The 27,751-nt window shown below is 32.9% G+C and overlaps 1 protein-coding gene across 2 annotated transcripts in view; it reads right to left on the bottom strand.

The window, feature by feature from the left end:
• Nucleotides 1-27,751, bottom strand: part of ZNF407 (zinc finger protein 407) — a 620,467-nt gene that overhangs the window by 480,072 nt on the left and 112,644 nt on the right. The gene's annotated exons all lie outside the window — the stretch shown is intronic.

Below are 27,751 nucleotides of genomic sequence, written 5' to 3'. Positions count from 1 at the left end.
GACTCCTAAGATCTCTTCCCATTCTAAAATTCTATGAATCTGTGACAATTGTGTTAAATACTTCAGAGAGGCCGCCTCTGTATACAAGAGACCAACAAGTCAATGGATTTTACAATAAAGAAGTCTATGAACGCATATATATAAGAGGAACTAATTTCTTCCATTTAGCCAAGTTAGCAGGTAGAAATTGTAAAAGGCAACTTTAGGCTTGATAACAATATAAACAGTTTTAAAATTTTCAGAAATCTCAGGTGGGTGAGGATTGAGAAGTCAATAGATATTACAATTAAAGAAGCATATGATTTTGGGTAAGTTTTCATATAGTATGGATGACAGGAATCAAATCTGTCCCACATTATAAAGAACAGCCATGTGCAATTACTTGAAAATTGCCTTACTATTAATTTAAACTACAGCTACAGACATCTATAACCTACTAAATGAAGTTTCTCTAAGGAAATAGTAGAATTTTCTTCATTCCTGGCTCATGAAAATCAATGAATTCTTCTTCCTAAGGTCACAGTAATACATTGCCTTACTGTTTTTTTTTCATTAGTACAGACTTATACAGATTAGTATTGTCATATAGTCATAAATGGCAGAATGTTGGCCTAACTAGAGTTATTTCACAATAATGAAATTAATATCAGAATTCATCCTGACAAGATGAAACTACTATAGGATAACAAACTTAATGATCCTTCAACCAAGATCCAGTAAGATCAAAATTCCCACATTTCAATACCCAACTGAATTCAGTCTCATGCAGACCCCTCCCCTCTGTATCTAGTTTCACAGAATTTCCCAATTCAGTTTACCCTTGATTTGAAATAACACACATCTTACCCTCTATTTAGAAAGAAATCTTCAAATACAGCTCTTTTGGCAGTAAAATATGCCCATTCCACTTCCAATAATGTTATTTAAGTTGTGATGGTTTTTATAGATACGACGATTTAGAATATTGAAAAATGTTAGGTGAATCATACCTACACAAAGAAAAATTAATATCTACTAATATTATGACTCAGAATTATTCTGATGACAGAAATTGATTTTCTAATCAGAATTTTTTTTTTTTATTTCCTGATCACGCAACTCCATTTCAAACTATTGATAATTTATATCAGCAGATTCATACTTTACACCTTTCCAGCCTGATAGGGGTTGCCAGAACCTGAGGCCTAGAGAAAGTAGGGTCAAGTCTGTGCCATGATGGAGCAATCAGTACAGGACTAAGTGGCAATTCAGTAGAATTTATATATTCAAGAAGTTAATATACCTGCTGAATAGCTTGATAGGACAAATTATGATATAAAACTAGATGTGGGAAAACCATAAAATTGTCGTAGTTATGGAAACTTCAATTTCTTATAATTATAGAAACTTCAAAAACACAATATTGGTCTTAAATGGGAGGGGAAAGTTGAAAGAAACGTGAAAATTTTTAATTTTAATGACACAATGCAACAATCAATTCTTGGATAAAAATCCTTAGTATAAATAAAGACAGAAAACAATAGCTCCTATGTTATAAATGATATCATGCCTCAAACATCATTTAATTATATCTAAGTTAAAGTACTATCTGATTAATCACTCTATCCAATACATTTTTTGGGCATGTTTATACATGGGAATTATAATTACAAGGATAGCCATTTTTAAAAAATTATGTAATATCACTCCATACTATACTGCTTTCATTGGATACCCACAACAACCCTGGGAGAAGGGTAAGGCAGATATTATACTCAATTTACTAATGCAGATTCTGAGACTCAAAAGAGGTTAAATTACTTTTCCCTAGTAGGTAAGTAAAAGAATACAAATTCAAATAAAATTCTTTTGACTCTAAAAGAATTTTTTAACTTACAAAAGTCTTACCAGAGTTTTCCTTCTAAATGGAATTACTTTAACGTATCTAAACCATAGCTTAACTTGTAACATTCCCATTACACATGACTATAATTTAGATTCTTAAATTTTCACAAATACACTTATTGCATGATCATTACAAATCACAAAATCTACTCATCCCAGTCAAATTGTCCAAGAAATAAAAATAAAAATAGAGATGTTCAATACTAACAACTAGCAATGAGAAATATAATTGAATCTAAAACATTTTTTAAATAGTATGCAATTTAATATTTTATAAGCATCACTAATTTGTCTTTCTTAGTTACTCTAAAACTGGTATTCTTTAAAAAAAAAAAAAAGTTTTTTTCCTTTTAAGAATGTTTCTTACTAAGGCAATTTTTAAATTAACAGTTATATCAACACATAGGCATCATCATATGGGGATACAGAAATTGAATCTGCATTGAATAATAAAAAGGTCTAAAAACTTCTGAAAAATCAATAGACAAATATCTCATTTTTTATTAATCAGAGGTGTCCTAAAATAATTCTCTTTTACATATTTTAGTATTTAGACAAACTTACCCAAACTGGTTAAAAGCAGTAAGTTTTAAACCTAATATATAATATCACAGAAAACATAACATTAATCACCATAGTTCAATGATTATCCCAACCAAAATATCAAAGCAAAAAAGCTGTCAAAGACATAAATTAAATCAATTTCAAATTGAACAGAAAATTATTTCCTATTTTCTAAAGGTACTGATTTGGAGTGATCTTAAACCTCTGGAAAAGAATTCCTCAATTTTCAAAAATTCTGAAGCATAATTACAAGTAATTATAGCTTTTCATTTTCAACATGATGAAATAATTTGATTCTTTTTACAAGAGGTCTGGTTTAGCTCAAAATAGACAAGTGCTTCTGCACTGAGTTAGTACACAAAGACAATAAGGATCATTCTCAATAGAAAATCAGGGCTAGATGTTGGTCATAAATCATAAATGCTATATTGAAGCAAAAATAGTTTGTGTGTTCTACAAATGCCATTCATTCTTTCACACATGAGAGAGACAAAGTAAATAGATCCACTGGTAGTCTTGCCTTTAAAATGAGAATAGCATTGGGGGTAGGGAAACATCACTACATAATCTTCAAATTCAGTTGAAAAGTATGCTTTTGAGAGAAAACACTGGGGAACAAAAATCTTGCTGATAAACTATTTAGACAAAGCTTCTTAATATAAACTATCCTGTGGTAATAATATCTAAATGTTAGTTTTTTGCCCGGATATGCTAGTTTCTTGTTGTAAAATAATCCTATTTTTTTTTTAGGAAGTAAAAAAGGAAGGATAAAAGGAAAGATAAAATTTAATAAGGCATAAAGCAAATATCTATTTTTTTAAAGGTACAAAATAAAAGAACTGATTCAAAGGATTGGTCCAGAGTCCCTCATACTTATGAATACCTTATTATCTCAAATTTTGCAGCACTGCACATTTTTTTATCTCTTCCTTCCCCAAAGTGCCCTTCTGCTGATGACTCACATTGTCAGTGATTTCTTATATGCTATTAGAACACAACTTCCAACAAACAATTTTCTATCTTGACCGCAGACACTTGATCACGATTACACTTTTGGAAAACTATACAGATAGAGAACCCAATACCAACTACCCTAACAACCCTGACAACCAGATACCTAGCCTAACATATACATTTAGGCATCTATAAAAGAATCCATCAGTCATAAATAGTATTTCCAAAGTTCCCATAAAAGATATTATGCTATCATAATTTCTTTTTTAAAATGAATAACTACTATTAATAAATATGAAAGTTATAAGTGTGCACATTATGATGTTGATTTATCCAATAAGGTTCAGGACATTTTTTTGATAAGAGTCAAGGAGAATATGAAGAATACACTAGAACATGCAGTCTATTGTGAAAGGTGAAACCAGACTGCCATGTTATGTTCATCCAACAACTTTTTTTCCCATTTTGTTTTAAAGAAAACTATTAGGAAAGGCAAATAGGAGTACATTTTGGATTTGTATTACTAACCCATAATTTGAAGTACCAGAATAATTTATATAGAGATACAATGGAGCCAATCTTAATGGATGTATGTGTGCTATTAAAAAAAAAATCTTTTTTCAAAAAAGAAAATCCTCACTTCTAAAAAACAAACATAATTGGGTAAGCTCTAAGGCAAAGCCAATCTTGGACAATTACTGTTTATGAAAAATCATATAAGAGTGGAATTAAAATGTGCTTTCATTTTACTGATAAAAGGTACTCATTTTTATCAAACTCAAAGCACTTTTTAAAAAAACCTATCTGAACTAGAAACACCTTCCTCTATGAGTTCAATGCCAAGAATCTATCTATCTATCTATCTATGTACATACTTCAGCTAGTATTTCAAAAAAGCATTAAAAGAAAAAAATGAAAATAGTAACTTTTCCACCCTGAGGATATTACCAGTCATTAACATCTTGATTCTCTGACTACGGATGTTCAAGTGAGGGTGAATCTGCCTTAGATTAGAAGGGAAGTTTTAAGGAAAATTTGGATTTTAATGATGTTGAAGAAGGTATTGATCTTTCCTGTGCAATGTCTCCAATGCCAGTCAAAGAACTTTAGTGACAATAATAAATCCTCACAGTTTGGCAGAATGGAGAGAAGGCAGGCCTTGGGGTCGAGAAGTCCCAGGTTTGAAAGCATTTTTACAGTTAAAGGTTCTGATAAAGGCCTCATTTCCAAAATATATAGAGAATTGATTTTAATTTATAAAGAAATCAAGACATTCTCCAATTGATAAATGGTCAAAGGATATGAACAGACAATTTTCAGATGATGAAATTGAAACTATTTCCACTCATATGAAAGTGTTCCAAATCACTATTGGTCAGAGAAATCCAAATTAAGACAACTCTGAGATATCACTAAACACCTGTCAGCTGGGCTAAGATGACAGGAAAAAATAATGATGAATGTTGGAAGGGATGCGGGAAAACTGGGACACTGATGCATTGTTGATGGAGTTGTGAATGAATCCAACCATTCTGGAGAGTAGTTTGGAACTATGCCCAAAGGATTATCAAACTGTGCATACCCTTTGACCCAGCAGTACAACTACTGGGCTTATACCCCAAAGAGATATTAAAGAAAGGAAAGGATCTGTATGTGCAAAAATGTTTGTGGCAGCCCTGTCTGTAGTGGCTAGAAACAGGAAAATGAATGGATCCCCATCAATTGGGTAAATTGTGGTATATGAATGTCATAGAATATTATTGTTCTGTAAGAAATGACCAGCAGGATGAATACAGAGAGGCATGGAGAGACTTACATGAACTGATGCTGAGTGAAATGAGCAGAACCAGGAGATCATTATATACTTCAGCAACGATACTGTATGAGGATGTATTCTGATGGAAGTGGATTTCTTTGACAAAGAGAAGATCTAACTCAGTTTCAATTGATCAATGATGGACAGAAGCAGCTACACCCAAAGAAAGAACACTGGGAAATGAATGTAAACTGCTTGCATTTTTGTTTTTCTTCCCAGGTTATTTTTACCTTCTGAATCCAATTCTTCCTGTGCAACAAGAGAACTGTTCGGTTCTGAACACATATATTGTATCTAGGATATACTGTGCCATATATAACATGTATAGGACTGCTTGCCATCTGGGGGAGGGGGTGGAAAAATCGGAACAGAAGTGAGTGCAAGGAATAATGTTGAAAAAAATTACCCTGTCATGGGTTCTGTCAAGAAAAATGTATAATTATTTAAAAAAAAAAAAGAAGAAGAAGAAGAAGAAGTCGTTGTCCCAGGTTCAAATTCTATCTCATACATATTGGAGGTGTCATCCTGGAAAAGTTATTAAATTTCTTAGCTCTCAAGACAGATCTCTAAGACCAATACTTGCAGAAAAGGTACTGATCTGTACTAATAGCAGCAGTTTTGATGTTTTTCATTTTAAACCAAGAATTTTTATCAATGAAATTATGGCTCTAGTTCCTATTCCTTCCTCTAATAATGACTAAAACATGTAATGCCATTGAGGTTTATAAAACACTTCACACACACACACACACACACACACCCCACACCACCAGCAATAACAATACCAAAACAATTTCATGTGAGAGAAGTAGCATTAGCAAGTATTACCATTCAATTGTTACAGACGAGGAAAATGGAGTTCTGAGAAATGATGAGGATTTATTCATGTTCATAGAGGCAGTTAGTACTAGAAGCTTGTGCATAGCCAAATCCATATCTTTTGATTCCAAGCCTAGTTTTCTTATCCACTATGACAAGCTTTCTCTCATTTAATAAGTTAATAGATATTTAGTAATTGAATCAAACCAAAGTTTATTAAGTGCCTACTCTGCAGAAGAATTTGTAGATACTAAGGAGAGATTTAAGAACAACAAAGACATTACTGCAGCCCTATGAAATTTATATTTGTCAGAAATAATATGTGCTGCGTATTATAAATGTCATGATTTAAATCACAATGGGTGGTGAATCTCATATAATTTTAGATCTGCTCTCTCTTTTGAGAGTATTTAAGTCCTACTTTCACCAACTTGGATGGTATTGTGGTTCCAAAGCAATTCGTTTTCCTATACACAATATATTTATTCTCACATACTTTCATAATTGAGCTTTTGACATGTATCTTAAGTATTGACATCAGCAGTTGTTTCTATTTAAATTATTTTCCCTAACTTGAACTTTTCTGTCAAGCAGTTGTATTTTGAAACCCATCCAGATATCTTTGGGTTTTAGAAGACACAAAATTTCTTATAGAACAAGCTAATTTACTAGACATGATTTTAAGGAATTATTCTAAGACTAAAACAATCCATTAAATAATACATTTTTAATATTTAAAAAATGGAAAATTTGTAAGTTTATTTAATATGATAGTACTTTTTTGTAATGGAGAGAAATTTCCAATTTGATAGAAAATATGGAAATATTGTTTTGAATGTTAGTTCTTTTTTTTTATTATACTAGTCCCCTAAAGACAAAAGGCAAAATTGCTCTCTATGGATACATATGTATGTGAGTTTATCTGTAAAAATGTGTGGACTATATATATATATATATATTCACACACACACACAGCATATACATATATGTCTGTGTGTATATATATATATATATATATATATATGGGTGTGTGTATAGTTTTAGCATAACAATATTTTCAACATATGGTCTAAAAATATGCAGCATTAGTCAATTCCTATTTGATACTCAAAGCAAAAAAATAAAAAAGATTGATAACACAGAAACAAACACTAATATATGGAAATCAAAAGTGTAAGTTATGAACAATCATATTTAGTAGGTTTTATATATACATATATATATCTAACAACATAAAGATAAACATATATATTTAACACAAATATTTAACATATATTTAATAAATCACAGCAGAAAAAATACTACATATATCCAACTAAGTATATCGTCAAAATTTGGGGGACTTTTTAAGTACTCAGATCCATGTCCTTTAGAACCCACTCAAACAGATTATTCAGAAACTAATACTGAATTTTCTATTTTAAATCTCAAATTTTAATGTTTACACTGTTGAATTAGTACCATTAGATTTCTACTATTCTTGAGTTATTGCTTCTGTATTACTACTTTTTTTTCCTTAAAATGAGGAAAAAGCATTTTATCTAATGTAAAAAGTTCTGGAAAATGTAGGTTATGCCTCTAGGTTTCTATTAAAAATCTAAGGGAAAAAATTTTACTTATCAACAATTAACATGATTCTACTTTAACATGTCTCAAATGTAAAAATACTTAACTTTTTTTATCTTAAGAAGAGATATGAATAATGAACTAGAAAAAATGTTTGTTAAGGTAAGAGCTACAAGGCAATACAAGAGTTTTGATTTACTATATATTCTACAGTTCCTTAAAGGTTTCTTCCTGTTTTCGCTAGGGTTTTAACAAAACATCACTTTTAACAAAACTGTCATTCCATCAATATCAATTTATTAAATTTCTCAACCTCTCTTTCCCCAATCTTAAAGAGCTCTGGCCAAATTAATTTCGATACATTATCTACAAAAAGGTATAATACTTTTATACCTGACAAATTTATGTGTAAAATATTTTTAAATATCATGTTAAAACTATATGTAGCAAGTAATTTAGATAATGCCTAAATAGCAATGCAAAGATTTATTTAAAAGACTTATTATAGTTTCAGGTTTAAAAGTGTCAATGGATTCCTGCAATAAGCAAAAATTTAGCAACCTATAAACCAAAATGTGGAGTAGTTATTTGCAACATAGAAGGGGATCTACTTTAAAATCTGAAGTTCAATTACTCCAATGAACATAATCACCATTAAAACAGCCCTTACCATAGTTATTTCTTTCAGGCTGACTTTTCAAATTTGTTATCAGGGCAAAGGTGACTTTCCTTTGAAAATATAAGTTATGAGCCATTTTCCTTCCATGAATCTGTGTGTGTGTATTTGTGTGTGTGTGTGTGTGTGTGTGTGTGTGTGTGTGTGTGTGTAGACAAATGAATAGAAAGATATAGATATCTATCTATCTATATAAAGTTATATCACTAACTACACAATTACATGGTTTTATAGCAAAAAATATAATTCTTAGTAAAATGGAAGCATTTACCACTCCCTTAAGTATGCTGCCTCTACCTCCCTACCCCCCCAACACATCACATTTACAATGGAATAAAAGTAATATAACAGCTGGCATTTATATAGTATATAAAAAACTGCCACTACATAATCTTGCATGATCCTACATTCTCCATTTACAGATGTGTAAACTAATCGTCAGAAAGGTGTGTAAACTAATCGTCAAAAAGGTTAAACGACTTTGGCCAGATTTTTAAAAAGAATCAAAGGAAGGATTCAATTAAATGTAAGAATTTATTAAGTATCTATGTGCAAAACAATGCTAAGTATTGGGGATATAAGGGGAAAAAAAACAATAGTGCCTTTTCTCAACAAAACACAACTTACACAAATAATCACAAAATAATTAGGGGAGGATGGAGCAAAAACAATTGGGTAGATCTAGATGGTCCTCAATCAGAGAGTAGCACTTAAGCTGAGCCAGGAAATCAGATATATCCAGAAACAAAGGTAAGAGAGAAAGCACTGAAATAAAGAAGGCAACCTATGCCAAGAAGGACCATGAGTTTAAGATGAAATGCTGAGAAGAACAAGCAGCTGACCAGTTAGCCAGACCAATAGTGAGGGAGAATAACATGAAATCAAGATGACAAGACAGACCCATACTAAATAGTGAATTCTAAACAAATGAACTTGGAGTTTAATCTTAGAGACAAAAGGGAACCATGAAATATTCTTAAGATTGACAACAGAGTTGGGGGATGATCCCACTCACACTTAAGATCACTTTGGTCCCCATAGACACCATGTAGAAGATGGATTTGCACTGGAAAACATCTTTGGCATTAGACTATAGGCTCTTTGAAGGCAGGGAGCATCTTTTGCCTTTCTTGATATCCCCAAGACTTAAGTGACTGCCTGCTGTCCATTCTCAAAGAGGATCAAAGAGGACATAAATCACTATGTTAGAATCAAGTTACAGTATGGCCCACTGTGGCCAATCAGACCATGCGATGCTAGAATGCTTTGCCACAGGTTGGACACAAATAGTCCCTGTGAATATTTTACGCGAATTCTCTAACTTGGTGCATCTTGTGTTTCCCTTGAGCAACTTCACTGCCGCTTTGCTCATAAAATGTAGCAGCAGCTTCTCTGAGGAGGGCGCACTATTGGGCAGGCTTGTGCCAGTATGTCCCACATTATGTAAACAATTCTAAAGTTCTAATGAAAGACATTGCGAGTGACCTTGTATCACTTTTTCTTACCACCTTGTGAGCACTTGCCCTATGTGAGTTCTCCATAAAATAGTCCCTTTGGGAAGCGTAAATTTGGCTTTCAAACTCTTTATAGCAGAGTTGGAATGTTTGGCAGTTGAATTCAAGAGAGCAGCTCACAGTCTGGTATTTTATTCTGCCAAGTGATCTTCAGAATCTTCCTGAAACAATTCAAATGGAAGCTTTCCATTTCCTGCCATGGCATTGGTATATTATCCAGTTTTCACCGGCATTCAACAATGAGATCAGCACAATAGCTCTGTAAACCTTCAGTCTTGTAGTCATTTTAATACTTTCTCCTCTCCCACACTTTCCTTCTGAGCCTCCCAAACACTGAGCTAGCTCTGACAATGTGTATTTTAATCTCATTATCAATATGGACATTCCTGGAAAGTATACTGTAAGGTAGTGAACTTACCTACAGCATTCAAAACTTCTCTATTTGCTATAACTGATGGTTCTACATATGAATGATGTATGTGGTGGTGACTGGCAACATAACAGATGCCTAATAAATGATAACCATCTGACAAAGAAAATAGAATCAGGGAACCCAATTCTTAACCAATTCATAATTTCAGTAAGAGGTGACTGGGGCCTAAATAGGGTAATAAACATGTGAATCAAGAAAAAGAGATGCATAAAAGGGCTATGTAAGTTAAAAAAAAAAAAAAAAAAGACAAAACCTAGCAACTGACTGAATATAGTAAGGGAAAATAAAACATCAAGGCCTAAAAACCTGGGAGACTAGAAAGATAGTGCCCTCCTAGGGAATTTAAGAGGGATGGGATTTAGAGAAAAAGATATGAAATTCAGTTTTGGATATGTTTTGAAATAGCTCTGGAACAAAACCAATATTTCACACTCTATACTAAGAGAAGATTAAAATAGGTTCATGATTTAGACTTAAGGATTGTAACATAAACAAATTTGGAGAACAAGGAATAGTTTACCTATCAGATCTTTGGAGAAGGGAGAAATTTATGACCAAACAAAAAATAAAAAACATTATATTCAAAATAGACAATTTGATTACATTAAATTTAAAAGGTTTTGTACAAAACCAATGCAATCAAGATCAAAAGGAAAGTAGAAAACTGAGAAATATTTTTATAGCCAATGTTCCTAATAAAGGACTCATTCCTAAAATATTTAGAGAACTGAAAATACAAATTATTACTCAATTGATAAATGGTCAAAGGATATGAACAGGCAGTTTTCAGATGAAGAAATGAACATGTAATCAGAAAAAAAAAATACTATTAAGTTAGTTTTTTTAAAAAAAGAAATAGCTCTAGAACAAACAGATGGAGATGTCCAACAGATAGTCAGAATTTGAGAAGACAAAAATGAGAACCATATATGAAGATTTATCAGTTTTCTGCCCATATTAAGCCAAGAAAATAAATGCATGAGATCACTAAGAAAATAGAACAACCCAGGAAATAGACTTTGCTCATATTATATGACAGCCCCTCTTCATCTTCCATTCATAATGTCTTTTTGGATACTTTTTATGCCATTTTTTTCACTAGAGACCATGGTATACCATATGTTTTAATATTGTTTCTTGAGTTGTTAGTAACCTTGATTCTTCCCAGATGTGGTATTTAATTATCTAAGCCTTGTGACATCTTTACTGAAGGTACATACATGATGCTACAGTTTTGTTTTTTTTTTTTAACAGCAGCAAGCAGCTTGAGGTCACCGACATCAATGCATAGTTTCCCCAAAGTAACCCAATTATTGTTCTTAACAAATCAGTTCAAGATCCAGATCTTCATCTGCAATAAATATGTGACTTTTCATAGAGAATCAAAGAATCTCTATAGTGGTCATATAAGTCCAACTTGAGCCTGAAAGAAAAAACTTCCTTTTATAATATTCCTGATAGATAGTGATCCAAAGTTTGCTTGAAGAACTTTAGTAAAGGAAACCTACAACTATTATAGTTATTACTTAAGTCAAGCCCTCTTTTGGATAGAAAGTTGTTTTTTTTTCCTCTTAATTGAAATCTAAATCTACCTCTTAGCAACTTCCAAACACTGCTTGTAATTATGCTCTCAGAAGCTAAAAAAATAAAAGTCCCAAATCCCTGGTCACAGGACATCTCTTCAAGTAACTGAAGAGGTAGCATGTTCATACTAATTTCATTAATCTCAGATTCTCATAAGTCATGGTCTTCAGAACCCTTCACTATCCTAGTCACATTCCTCTCACTAGAAAGAACAAATTCACACTAATCAATGTCCTTTCTAACACACAATATTCAGAAATGAATGTAATACCCCAGATGTAGTTTAACAAGGAAAAAGCAAAGAGGACTATTATCTCCCTAGGCTTTTTAGTAGGTCCAATTAAGTTACTTCAGCTGCAATTCATTTCATAGTGTCAAATGTGTGGTTTCTATGACTTTTTCTGATAATTATCAGGATATGATTGCCTCTTAGAACTTTGTAACTAGAAATGCCATCCTTCACCTGGGGAATAAAAATGAATTAATGTTTCTAGAAAATAAATATGCATACAAACATGTAACAATAACTTTATTAAATACCTGAAACCATTCTACCAGTCATGTTAGAATTTTTGTATATAAAACATTTATTGCTCCATCTGACTTCACCTTACATAGAATTGAGTTACCATTCATATGTAGAATGCCTCCATTTTCCACATGGGAAACAATCACATATACATACATCCATCAGAAAAATGTTGATCCTCACTTGACAGAATTTCCACAACTATTCTCCTGACATTAGCCAGAAAACTTAGAGGCAAAATTCATAGAGATAACTCATGCTTCTGGTAATGTTACAGTACATCTATGCAGTTTGAATAACAATTGCCCTTAAAACTAACCACTCTCTATTCAATTACAACTTTATGCGTATACACAGAAATGAGCCCAGCAACTGAAACTAGAAGTATGGTCTTCCAAAGCATCTTTATTAACAAAACTCCAATAGATGGAAACATTCTAATATGATTAATGCCTTTCTTTATCATTCTTATTACTCAAAGACCTCAAAGTATAGATCAGTTAAATGGATTGAAGAGAGAAAAAAAAACCAAACATAACACTGAAGCTATCAAAAACGAAATTACCTTCCTAACATATTTCAGAAAAGCTACTTTTCTTAAACAAAAAAAGTGAGCTGAAAAGCTGTTTTTGGAGATGGCATCTCACCACACCAATCTAGACACATATTTGAAGGACTGTGATACCTATTCTCATTCAAAATATTCTTCAGGCTTTGCTTATATAGATAATCCTTTAAACATTAAGTTTTATACTTGAAGTTTTCTTCTTTTTCCTTCCCTACTATGAATAATCATTTAAATCAATAATCAACAAGAATCCATTATCAACAATAAAATTTGGTTATTACTCACATAGGAAGGCTACATGTAAGAAATAAAATAGATAGGAGAAAATGATCAAGTCTTATTTTGAAAGTCCTAGAACTGACATGAAGAGCCCTCATCAAAGTATCTCAATGAATTGCCCTAATTCAGTCCCAGACACTTTGTCTCTATTAGTGCTGCCTGAGACTTACATTCACTTTTTAGAATCTATTATTAGGCTATTGTTTCATATTCAGAATGCCTTCCAAAAAAAATCTGGTTCTTTTTCAGACCAATTGCTGTCTAACTATATTATCAACATTTCACAATTCAAATTGACTTTTTTCCATTCAAAACTTTATATTTATGCCAATTAAATTTATTTTTATTATATTCAATCCAATGTCTAGCCAGTTGAACTTTTTTGATGCCAAATGTACCAACCAAAACAATTACTATTTCTATTAGTTTTGTGTCATCTGAAATTTTGATCAGTATGCCATCAAAGCATTCATCCAAACCTTGATAAAAGGGTTAAAATACCACACAGCCAAGCACAGGTGCCTTGGAATGTCTAAAAACGTTTCTATCTAGAATGGCATCAAATTATTAATGAATATTCTTTGGGGGACCTTGTTCATTTTTAACCAGTTCAAAATTCCCTTAAACAATATTTCTTTTTAAAAGTTATTATGAATTCAGGAAAAATCACAGACATCTAAACACAAAAAACAGTAAAGAAGATATTAAAAGTTCCTCAAGTACAGTGATTACTTCACTCTTTGTATCCATAACTTTATTATATGCTATCATTAAATTTGTATTTCATTCTTTGTATTCATCTAGCATCTAAAATTGCCTTAATTACATAATACAAGCTTAATTTTAACTGACTGATTACAAGAAGCCACAACTTCTATAATGTACAGTATTTGTTAGGGTTTATGGGGTTTTTTAGGAATTACAAAATATATACACACAAACAAAAGTTTGATGTTCGATTATTTCAGTCATGTCTGACTCTTCATGACTAGAGTACTTAGCCATTTTCTTGTCCAGCTCAATTTATAAATAAGGAGCTGAGGCAAACAGTGCCAACAGACTTGCCCAGGGATATGCTGCTAATAAGTGCCTGAAGTCAGATTTGAACTCAAATAGATGGACTTTCCTAGCTTCAGATACTGTATGCCATCCACTGTGCCATCTAGCTGATTAACTGAAATCTAATGAAGACCTTAAAAGGCCATGGTCTCCCACTACATTCAGAGTCATCTCCAGTCATCCTGATTTATATCTGGCCACTGGACCCAAATGGCTCCAGAAGGACTGTGACCTTGCACAGTCCTCCCTCCCACAAATCCAATTCACTTGCATGTCATGACTCCTCCCTGATGTCATGGTGCTCATTCAGAATGAAGGACATGTCAATGTAATACTTCATTATGTCTAATACAACTCATTTAACCTACTCTCAACTCTCATCCTCTAGTATAAGCACTCCTTCAAAACAAAAATGCAGTCAAGGGAAACAAACTAACATATTGGCATGTCTATGAAAGAATTTTTGGCTTTGTAACTGTTAGTCCAACACATATTTATTGCGAGGTATAAAATGTTTCATTATCAGTCTTCTGAAGTCATAATCTATCCTAAATTTCTCCACACTATCTATAAGAATAATATGGGAAACTTTTGTGAAACCTTTTCCAATACTGTAAAAACATATAGCATAGCTGTTTTAGTCGCAAACACATGGGTTTGTCTGAATCCTGCCTTTGGTACTTAATAACTGTTTGAGTGGGCAATCAATCAACAAATATCTATTAACCCCAAGCTACTAGACAACCATTAAGAAATTAAAGATACCAGGTGGCATAGTGGATAGAGTACTAGCCCTTAAGTCAGGAGGACCTGAGTTCAAATCTGTTCTCAGACACTTAACACTTTCTAGCTGGATGACCCTGGGCAAGTCCCTTAACTCCAACTACCTCAGGAAAAGAAAAAAAAAAAAAGGAAAGAAAGAAATTAAAGACCAAAAATTAAGTATTACCTTCTCTCAAGAAGTTTACATTCTATCAGTGAAGAAAATAAAGTCAATAATATACACAAAATAAATACAATGGAAGAAGGAGTGACAGGAGTGAATAAAGGGGAAAATAGCAGGATATCAGAATCTGGGGGAATTAGGAAAATTTTAATATTAGAAGGGGGTTCCTTATGCAAATCTTTAAAGAAAACAAAATTATAAGTGTCTTATTATTTAAACTCTCTTGAGTCCTCATCTATAACAAAAGGAGTCTGAACTAGGAATTGTCCACTAAGGTCCAATCAACCAAAAGTATTTATTAAGTACTTATTATGTTCCAGAACTCTAAATCCATGATTCTGTATCTGCTGCATTCCCCTGATTTACCCAGCCTAATAACTGTCAAAAAACGGAAATAGGAATAGTCTGGAATGACCTCATATATTTTTGCGATCAATACTTTCTTTTTCAGATAGTCACTAACCAGCCCTTCAGTAGTATGTTCCAAAAATTTGTCAATCAAGTAAGCAAACTTCACTCCTCTTTTCTTTTTGAAAATCAATAATTTTCTCTTCCTTGTTCCTATTGCATTTTTCCCATTCTTTTAAAAATGGGAAAATTCCAAATCCATTTTTAGTATTCAAACCTAATTTTATTTCAGGCACCAAAAGTTGGGTTTCAGTTTGGTGAAGAATTCACAATGGCCATTCTCTTTGGCAAAAGATTTGGGGAAGAGGTTATAGACAAAATGAAGGGATACAATAAACATGCGGAATGGTAAAAATGAAATAGAGGGAGAGAATATATAAAAATAAATTCAAGTTCCTCAGTGGAATTCATAATTATCCATAAGCAGATTTTATTGGGAAAATTTAACCTCAGGGACATGATTGGGACTTCTGACAGAACACGGCAAGGTAAGGCTGCTCAGGACCCCTACGCAGGATAGACCTCAGGGGTCTGACATAACTTGGAATTCTGATTGGACAACCTCCCAAGAGGATGGGACCATCAAGCTAAACTGATCTCTATTAGTGCCTTCTCCTTGCTTCCCTCAGGGATCGATTCTTTAGTTTCTTTCTGTCCAATACAACTTTCAAAACCTCATCATTTCTACTTCACCATCCAAGACCAAGAAGGACTACTGTTTCCCAATATCACTATTCTTTTTTCTTCTTGTGTATCTTTGCATCCACTGCCCTTTTCCCTCCCCTGCCACAGCACTTCTCAAATACTCAGCGCATAGTCAAGAAAAGCTATCCCGAAAGTCATATCTGTCAGAGAAGCTTCTATAATTTTAATATATGCTCTAAAGATATGCTTTAATATATGCTCTAAAATTTAATATTTTAATAAAGAGAGGCCTCTAATTAGAGAAAACTTTAAGGTAGCATTTTGTTCTACTAAGTCAAATGATTTATTTTGTTTTTATCCTAATATAAATGTGGGACAAGGTAAAATCTTATGGCTTTCTACTCATTTAATCAGTTGTGAGATTAAAAAACGAGGTAGTCTGTCATAGAAGACTATGAAAATCTGTTTAGGCCCTTCTCAAACTTTTTTTTCAAAGATCCTATCTATCAGTGTATACATAGTTCATTCTCTTACTTTTAAAAAAATGAAACAATAGACATAAATGTAAATAATTTGTCACTGAATAGGATAAAGTGAGTGAAGACCTCTCATAAGAATGTAGCCTTGACCCAGGCCCTAATTGTAGACTTAAGTAAGACTTTACAATAAAAGGTTAAAGTATAGCTAAAAGCTGCAGGTATTCAATTATCTTATATAAACAAATATTTCCATTCTGTCTCTCCCCTCCCCCCCACCTTTTCATTATCATTTAAGTACCTAATATGGTAAAGTGTGCTCTGGAGGTCAATATTTAGTCTCTGGGTAAATTAGAACTTGCCAGCCAGTAAGAGAAAAGGTCAGGAGGGGTTAAGGTCTATATAATATTGTGTTTTGCAATTTGCACTCCTCTACTAACAAATTGTCTGTTGGGAGTTGGCCTTTCTCACAAGACTGTAATAAATCTCTTTTTGCTTTTTACCCTTTAGAGCCTCTGATTTTAATTTAGGTAAGAGTTACTATCCCACACAGTTTTGGGGACTCTTCCAGGATATTTCCTATTCATGAGGGGTCTCTCTCATACAGAATCTTTGGGCGGGCGTCCTGTGGAAAGCTCTACGGTGGTCCTTTGACTCAGCTTGGGAAATCCCTGACTGATCAAGTAAATTCCAGAAGAGAGACACTCAGAGAAAGCAAAAATGAAGTAGGCTAGCAAAGATAGAAGATTAATTGGGCTCAGGAGATAAGCTAGCTGAGAAAAGTTGAAATCAATCAAGTTGTGTACTACCCAGGTAGGGCAAGAAACTGGTGAGGGCAGAAAAAGATTCTAAGTGGTCCATAAGAGGACTTTCCCTTTGCCAAGAAACTGGGGAATTGCCTAGGTGATTGGGATTGGGAGAATTTAAGAGGTTAATATCTATAAAAGGCTCCTATTTCTCTTTACTATTGGGAAAGCAGTTCAAATCTGTAAGGGTGCTCCCATTTTCCTTTGGTAAAATTGGGGGAGTCCTCCAGCAAAAAGGACAAGATACTGTGAACCTTGTAAAAGGAACAACCTAAAGTAGCTGGCTCCTTAGACAACCCTTTAGGAATAACTTGAAGTATCAAACCATATAGAGATTAAATACTATTATATTGTTTAGGCACCCTACTCAGAGGAACTGTAAATCAAAGGAGCCTTCCTTAACCAGTCAGAGGGTCTGCAGCTCCAGAACTCACTTCCTCATCTCCACCCCAAAAAGTGGCCAAAAACAGGGGGATTTAAAAGCCTTGTTATGTACGTACTGAATTTATGCAAATAGCTTGTAGCTAGAGAGAGGAAGGACTAGTTCTGAGATAGGAAGTTTTTAACTGCCACATCAAAAAAAAAAAAAAAAAAAAACAACTGACATATTTCTGTGAACTAGAACCGGCCAATTTGGTTCTGCAGAAATAGTTAAAGAACTATGAAAACATTTTAGCAGGTTCTGGGGTTTTTTAGTCTAATAATTAAATTTCTTGGCTCTAGCACCTAACTTGAATTAGTCTATTGTGTTTTTAAGTATATCTAATTTACATGACCTAAAGCATTCTGAGGGCCTGAACCTAAGGCTTAACCAAAAAAATTGCAAATGAAAAAATGAAAAACAAAACAAAACAAAAAACAAAAAACACCCTCTCTGCATTTTTCCATGCTTCTCTCCCTTGGAAAGGCTTGTGGAATCTGTCCTGGCTAGCTTGGATTCTTCTCAGAGTTGTCCTGGTACCCCAACATCTTTGACATGGTCCTCTAGCATTTCTGGCATGGAGGGTGGGGTAGTCACTAAGACAACAGACTTGCAGTGAAATGCATGGGTCCAAATTTCCCTAACCTTCACCTAAATTCTATCAATTCTTAAAGCCCTTCTTGCATGTTCCCCAACCTTGTAGATGAACTTGAAAGATAATTTTCTGCCACCTTAAATTTTGGGACTGTGTGTGTTCAAACTGGAATTTTGATTCTGAAATTGTGTGAGAAAATTACTATTAACTAGTGCGTGCTTAAATTGTGAACTTATTTATTTTGGATTTTAGAAATATTCTAGATTTTAGGAATATGTATGCATTAATATTGAAGTACTGCTACAAGAAGCTGAAATCTGTATTTGATTTAAGTTTTAAAAATTGGATATTAAAACAAAAGTTCTCTGGTAACAACTAGAGATCACATCTCCAAATTAAACCCTGTTGCTCTCTAAATTGTATATTGAGTAATTTGTAAAAGTTGTATGAGTTGTGCTTTAACATTTTGTCATCCCTGCTGGACATGTGGTATAAATTTTGCGAAATTTGTTCCAAAATTATTTACATATTACCTATATTTTGAAGGTTTGTCTTGTTTTCTCGCTTTAACAAAGAAGTAAAAGCAAGAAAAGTTGGTGTATAGGGATATGTGTAATTGCCAAACAAATTGTACCTGAAAAGTGTGTGATATGTCTAAAGATAAATATGAAGGTATTGAGGTATCCCTCTGGAGGGAGTGAACCTAGCTCCACACTATTCAAGTTAGGTCTTACTGAAATGACAACAATGAGAAAACTGGGGTATCAACTGATTATATGAACCATTTGATAAGATGGTAGAAGCTTTCCCCTGAGCTCTGCTGCCTTTAGAGGGGTTAGCAGAATAGCATTGTAATACAGTGTACCTAAATATGGATTGGTAGAGACCAATGATTCTGAAAATGGAACATACTTTACTCCTAAGGTTTCATAAGAAATAATGGGGAAGAATTGCAAATTGAAGGACAATTCCATATATCTGAGTGTCTGCCCATCATGGGTGAAAGTATAAAAATAAATCAGATTCTTAAGGAATAGATTACTAAATTGATATCGATATTACAGCTGTCCCCCAAAAATGATATGGGTCTTTTACCATATGAATTGCTATTTGGCTTATTTTTATTTGGGAGGAGAAAGGAAAAGACCATTTTTTGAAAGAAAGGATAAGTTTTTAAGGAATTGTATATTAGTGTCCTGATCACTTTCAGCCCTTAGTAAGCAAGGATTGCTGACCCAGACAACACCTTTGGAGTTTGCAATTCCAGAAGAATGGTCACTACTAAGTAGAAGCAAAATAAGAAGGACCTTACCAGATGTTACAGATGACTGAGAGTGCAGTCTAGAGGCTAAGAACACCAGGGTTAAAAGACCTGTGGAAGACCCTGTGAAGAATTGTTAAGGACAATTTATAACCTCTAAAACTGATTTTGTACAAGGGCAATTAGGAATGTATTTATGGGAGGGGAGATTAAATAGGCTTAGAAAAATTTTAACAATATTGATGATGTACCTTTTACTTATATTTTTTTCCATAAAAGTTTATAGGAACTGCTCTAATGAAGTTGAATTAACATTTTTTGGATGAATAATGTTAATTTTGATGGGGTTCTCTAATATGAAATTAGGACAGTATATTTTATATTCTCTGAGTTTTTTTTTCCCCCTGAGGTAAATGGAGTTAACTAACTTGCCCAGGCTCACACAGCTAAGACCTATTAAATGTCTGATGCGGGATTTGAACTCAGTTGCTCCTGACTTCAGGGCTAGCACTCTATTCACTGCACTTTCTATCTGTCCCTTCTCTGTGAGTTTTAATTGGTTTTACTGAATCTTTTTAAAGCTGTTCCCATTGTTTAGGGAGATTCTGAGAACAGTAGTCTATGTCTCTGTCCCTTTGAACATGGTTAATACCTGAACATGTTTTGATATAAATTGGCTATTGAGCACCTTAAAGTAAAATTATTTGTATAATGTTGTATGTAAAACCCATCTTCTTAAATATGAAGATAAGCTGTGAACTTTCTAGGATGAATCTCCATCAATGTAAGATTATAATCAACACTGATTTAGGATATGTGATCTTTGAGAGGTAAATTTACTTGAAGCTTTGATTAAATGAAACATGGTATTTGAGAGAAAAATCTTTTGGGATTGTAGCTGATATTATTTGGAGTTTTGAATTCAGGTATCTGAATTGTTATCAAGGTTCTTTGGTTCCTGCTAATAGCTTTCAGTGAGGTCATACTACTTCCTGTCTGCCTGCTGTGGGTGATACAGCTTATCACAAGGCATCACTGGCCAAGATGGTACAGACTGAACAACCTAGAGGGGGAAATCCAGTTAGACTTGGAGTTAAAAAGATGAGGATGGACCCCAGTAGAGTAAAAGGACAAACCAGGTTCAGAGAGATTGGAGACTGAGAATAAGATGATTGAGGAAATATATCAAGAATGGTGTGGTCTTCCAAATCATTTCTAATGGAGCAGTAATGAACTGAACTAGCTATACCCAGAAAAAGAACTCTGGGAGATGACTAAAAACCATTACATTGAATTCCCAATCTCTATATTTATGCACACCTGCATCTTTGATTTCCTTCACAAGCTAATTGTACAATAATTCAGAGTCTGATTCTTTTTGTACAGCAAAATAATGTTTTGGTCATGTATACTTATTGTGTATCTAAGTTATATTTTAATATATTTAACATCTACTGGTCATCCTGCCATTTAGGGGAGGGGGGGGGGGGGTAAGAGGTGAAAAATTGGAACAAGAGGTTTGGCAATTGTTAATGCTGTGGAGTTACCCATGTATATATCCTGTAAATAAAAGGCTATTAAAAAAAAAAAAAAAAAAAAAAAGAATGGTGTGGTCTTCAAAGGTTAATAAATAAAGAGAAAGGATTGAATGGTATAAACTGAGTGAAGATCTCTCATAAGAATGTAGCCTTGACCTATGCCCTAAATGTAACTTAAGACTTTGCAATAACAAGGTGAGTTATGGCTAAAAGCTATAGGTATTAGATTATCTTAGATAAATAAACATTTCCCTCCTGTCTCCCTCACACACACCTTTTTCATTAGCATTTAAGTACTTAATAAGGTAAAGTGTGTTCTAGGTCAATATTTAATCTCTGGGTAAATTGGGAGAAAAGGTTTGGGGAGCAGGGGCAGGCATGTTTCTGGTTAGAGTCTATATAATCTTGTGTTTTGCAGTTTGCACTTTGCACTTTGCACTTCTCTACTGATACCTTGTCTGTGAGGAGTTGCCCTTTCTCAGGAGATCATACTAAATCCTTTTTTGCTTTGTACCTTGAGAGTTTCTGATTTTAATTTGGGTAAAGGTTGCTATCCCACACATGAATATCTTCTCATCCACCCTGATCTCACTCATTAAATGGACATAATCTCTTGTAATATATATGAACATGTGGTCATATTTTGCTTTCTGTTTAATTATTCCCATGTGTAATCACCTTTTCCAATGAATCATTCTTAGTGAACTCATCTCACTGACAATTGATCTTACACTGAATAATCCCACAGGGAAGAGATATTATCTATGTTTTGTATTAAAAGTTTTCTTTAATAATGACATAAGTATATGTGCAGTGGTCTTCAAAGAATGAACCTCAATATAAGTTTTTTTAAAAAGAAAAGGAAAAAAAGAACAGTTAAAAATAAAAGCCTATTCCGGGAAGTATTCTTAAATCCTTGGTCAACACTATGTAAGGGAGATAGTGAGATCTAGCCTCAGTCAAGTATCATTTAAGTACTTACTAAAAGTTTTAAGAAGGAGATTCCCTTCAGAAATAAAAAGATTATGGTAAATTTAAGTATTTTCCCTAGAGTTTAGTGCAAGTATACCACAGAATGAGATTTGAAGGAAAGCCTGGATTCTGAGTTCAAAGTCCCATCCAATAAGGCCATGCTCAGTATGTATTTACCCACAGATATATTCACATTCACATATATAAAGTGTACGTAAAAATAAACATAAATATATGCATAATATAATGGTATGTAAAAAAAGATAACATTCACATACTAGTAATATAAAGTTTTTAAGGAATTAAAAACCACAAAATGAATCCTATATTTGTGGAATTTAAGAATAAGTGGGACAACTGGAGATTGTATATTCTCAGATGGCACAAATCTTAGTGGATTTAAAGTGTCAGCAACAACAAAAATAGGCATGAAAATATGTAAATAAGACTAGGTCTTCATAATCTTTTAATTCTTTGGGGGGGGGAGCAGTTCATACTTCTTTTAAGCTTATCAATAAAACTGTAGTTACTATGCTTTCTAGGAAATATTAATAGTTGCCTTAAACTGTAGTTTAAAGTGTATTGACTTCATGAGCAAATATTTGGAACCATGTTTTTCAGCTAATAATTAATCTATGTATGCAATTATAAAATATTAAGTAAATAGCCACAGATCATGCATAGAAAGATGAATACAAATGCAATGATTTTCAGGTATAAAAATAATGAGGTAAATTTTCAAATCCTGATATTTTTCCCAAAGAAAGAATCAAGGTAAATATATTTTTTAAAATCCAAAATACATATGAAGAATGGGCACCATCTCTCATGTCACTGACTGACTATGATTTTGGCAGAACAAGTCTTGATTAAACTTAGTACTTGCTTTCCCATCTATGTAATGAGAACAAATAGTGGAAGATGTATTTCATAAAGAAAATATCAGCATTATATGGATATAGATTAAGACAGAAAGGGCTTAGGAGAAAGGGATCAGAAAAGTCTGGATGGATGAATCTCTCTCTTCCTTCATTACTTCAGTCACTATTTGAAATCTGGTCACTTAGACCATGAGCCACAATATAAATGGATACACAGTTATACTGAACTTTTAACTCTATGATTAAATTTGCTTTAAGATATGGAAACAAAGGAAAATAATCATACACTAATTTGTAAGGTTTGCATTTTTTTGTTTCATTTTAATATGCTATTGTTTAATTCAACAAAACCGATAAACCCAAAAGCCAATTAGAAATTATATTATTTCTTATACTGTAGTTAAGAAAAATCCAATGTCATTTTCAATAAATTAATGACATTTTAAGAATATGGATCTAGTAGGAGATTAAATTTACTTGAAGTTCATAGAAGCACAAAATAACAGTAGCCACTAAATAAAATGCAAAATCCTTAGGCTAACATTCAAGGCTTCATACCATCTGACTTCAATCTACTCATCCAGCTTTATATCCACCACTTTATGTGCTCCATCTCCAAGACAAACCAGATGTTCCAGAATTTTCTCTTGCCTCTGTACATCTGGATGTACCATTTGGATTGAAATTCTCTTGTATCTGCCTACTAAAATCCTTAGCTACCTATAAGTTCAACTCAAGTACCATCAATTCCTTGAGGCATGGAATTTGAACTCTTTTTCTAAAATTTCTCTCTTACTTTACATCTAAAGTACATAAACCCTCTTTTTACTTCTCCCAGGCCAATCTGACTTATGCTATGGATTTAATGATAATCTTACCCACAATACAGTTATACATGTGCATTTCTAAAGCACAAAAGCAGGCTATCATAATCTAACTGAAATCAAGAACACTATCATTTTACACCTTTATATCCTTACTACTTACTATAGTATGGACATATAATAGACATTTAACATATGTCTCCTAAATTAAAAGTTAAATATTTAACATGTATTGCTCAACCTGCCATGGGGGGAGGAGATGGGGGAAAGGAGGAGAAAAATTGCAACAAAAAGTTTGGCAATTGTCAATGCTGTAAAATTACCCATGCATATAACTTGTAAATAAAAAGCTATAATAATAATAATAAAAAGAATACTTGAGCAATAAATGCCTAAAATTTATTTTAAAAAGAGAGAAGATAAGCTTTGCAAACCTTAAAAAAAAATAAAATAAATTAAATTAAAAGTTAAAACTGCCCATTTCCATAATGTCCCTGAAAGATGGTCTTCCAAGACCTAATTGAACACTTTTGGTGATGAGAGAATCATCCCAAAACAAGATAGCCTGTTCTTCTTGGCTAAAGGCCTTTTATAGGCCCTTCTTTCTTCTAGACTAGATTACAGGCATCTTAAGTGACTTTGTACCATGACTTTCAACAGGTAACCTTCACTACCATAAATCAAATGTCAATAACAACAGTCATTACAAACGCAGCAATCAGTAAAATGTTTAGAAAGACATCACAACTACTAATGTTTTCACCAGTATTTAGAATCACCAATTTCTTGAGTTGTTTTCCATTGATGTTGGCCTGCTCATAACAATTTTAAAATTTTACAGCCTTTTATTTACTTACCCTTTGGAATGAACTGATTCCCAATATGAGGCTCAAGAATCAGACCTCTGCCCCAGTAGTACCTGCCCCTTCAGCATCTCACAGCTGAAAGGAACCAAAGAAGCCATCTAGTTAAACTCAACAACAACAACAAAAAAAATCCAACTAAAATACATCTGACAAGTAGCCATTCATCTCTAAAGACCTCTTCAGACAAACTAATCTATGTTTGGACAGCTTCAATTGAAGTAAATTCTTCCAGATATCCAGCCTAAATTTGCCCTTCTTTGTAACTTAAAGTCATCATTATTGGTCCTGTCTATATCTATGGGAATTAAATAGAAGATGTCTAATCTCTTGTCTACCTAATTATTTTTCAAATATTGGAAGACAATTATCCTCTCTTGACCACAAGAAATATCCTCAATTTGAAACATCAACCATACCTCATATGATAATGGATTCAAGGCCCTTGACCAGTTTTACGGTCCTCCTCTTTTCAACTTACCAACCTCCTTTTGTTTCCCTCTCAACCTTTTCCCACAAAATAGAAATAGAAAATCCATGAAATAATTAAAAACCCATCCATGTTTTTTTCTGCTTTATAACTATCTCTTAATCTTTGCATAAATCTTCCAAAGAGAGCAAACACATTAGAAGCCTCCCTCCAGATCTTTTAACCTTACTTGGGTATCCATAAAGCACTCAATTTGTCCATCTTTTATATCTCTGCCTCTTGCTACATGAACAATCTTTTTAAAATAATTATCCATCTCATGGATAGCTTTTATCTTCTTCTTCTGCACAAGTTAAGCTATAATCTCTCCATTTCCTCCTTAGTTCAACTGTACTTTTGATTCTTTTGATTATTGTTATTAAAATCATATGACACTATTTGGAGAGTTTGGGTGTTAAAAATGTATACCTTGCAGAGGCAGCAATATTTATCATAAAAAAAGCACTTTACTTCAGGGTCAGAAAAATGTAGGTTCAAGTCCTGCCTCTGGAATAGAACAGTTGGATTATTTAACATCTCAATACAAGTAACGGTCTTGGTCTACAAGTATCAGAGAAGTTACTGATCTATACTGACAGAAGAATTTCTCATTAAGATATATCCACATGAATGAAATCACAGATTTGACCCCCCCAAAAAAAAAAAAAACTGCTTTTATTTGGAAGTAGTTAGGAATTACTTAAAGAAGAATATAATTCCTAACATGCAATTGAAACTGCTATTCTTTGTCAATTGAATTCTGGGTCCAATGTATTGCTCCTTTGAAATCTATCCAAAATAACATATTTACTAATAAATCTAAGCTCAATGGGGTGGTCTATTGATCTATAAGGTATCTTTCTTCCATTTAGACATAGCACTATATATCCTCAATGACAGTAACAAACATTTTGGGGAGAGATGATATCCCCTAATCTTATGCCTCCTGACATAGATAATTAGAGGATTAGAAATAAAGGTACTCTTTTCTTTTGGTATATCTTTTAGGGAATTTTACCTTAACATGTGAAACCCACTTATAACTACATTTTGATTTATCTAATCAAATGTTTTACTGTAATTTACAAATAATAAACTCAATAGGATCTTGTATTATGTGAACTGTTTATACTCAAATTATGTAACTAAATCTCCTGAAGAATATTCTTCCCTTTCAACAAGGATATCAACAAGGAAATCAACAATGATTACAACAAGAATAAAAAATCAAAAGTTTATAGATAACTCTCATATAGACCTTAACTAGATGGTAAAGTAGAAATAGTCTTACTCTACCTCTCCTCTCAAAAAGCCCACCGGTTCTGATGTCTAATTATGGTAAGGTGACCCATATTTCTTGAAATCAATTGATTTATATTCAACAAACCTTTATTAAGAATATATCACATGTTAAATGCTAAATTAGTTGCTGAGGTTACAAAAGATAAAAATAAAACAATTGTGAGGAACTTAGCATAATCTAAGCTAGAGATTTGGCCTAACTGTATTATTATCAAACAACCAAATAACTAGGAAAGGCATTTCATCTCATAACATAGATAACTCTCATATAGACCTTAACTAGATGGTAAAGTAGAAATAGTCTTACTCTACCTCTCCTCTCAAAAAGCCCACCGGTTCTGATGTCTAATTATGGTAAGGTGACCCATATTTCTTGAAATCAATTGATTTATATTCAACAAACCTTTATTAAGAATATATCACATGTTAAATGCTAAATTAGTTGCTGAGGTTACAAAAGATAAATATAAAACAATTGTGAGGAACTTACTTAACTTAGCATAATCTAAGATAGAGATTTGGCCTAACTGTATTACTATCAAACAACCAAATAACTAGGAAAGGCATTTCATCTCAAGTATAGATATTTATTATAAAATGAAGCAAGTGTTTCATCTAATCAAAGACTCATTTCTAATTACATTTATATATGTAGTCCTGTATACAACTGTAGAATTTGTTCTCTCTTTTGCCCTACACAAATATCATCAGAGTTAAAAAGCAAATGTACAGAGCAGGAATATCTCAGGTAACAACTAAGCTCAACCTCATATTTTTTTACACAGTCAGAATAAAAGAATAATCACGATTCTGTACTATAGTCACTCTGGATACCAGAGAAAACAAAATTTTGAATAAAACAGTTCCACAAAACTGACTTATAACCTGGTCAAAATTTGCAAACATTTAATTTTCCAAAAATCAACTATTTATGTCTAAACTGAAACACCATAAAAAATAGAATCATACAATTTAGATAAAAAGTTTCTAATATTACTCACTAAAAAGACTCTGATCCCATCAATTTTCTAATTTCCTGCACTGGTTCACTGATGAGCCAATACTTCAAGCATAAAAATTTTTTTTTGGTTTCTCTTTT

The sequence above is a fragment of the Sarcophilus harrisii genome, chromosome 1, assembly GCF_902635505.1.
Source record: "Sarcophilus harrisii chromosome 1, mSarHar1.11, whole genome shotgun sequence".
NCBI lineage: Eukaryota > Metazoa > Chordata > Mammalia > Dasyuromorphia > Dasyuridae > Sarcophilus > Sarcophilus harrisii.
Note: the sequence above shows the minus strand (reverse complement) of the source record. Positions and strands in the feature narration are given on the sequence as shown.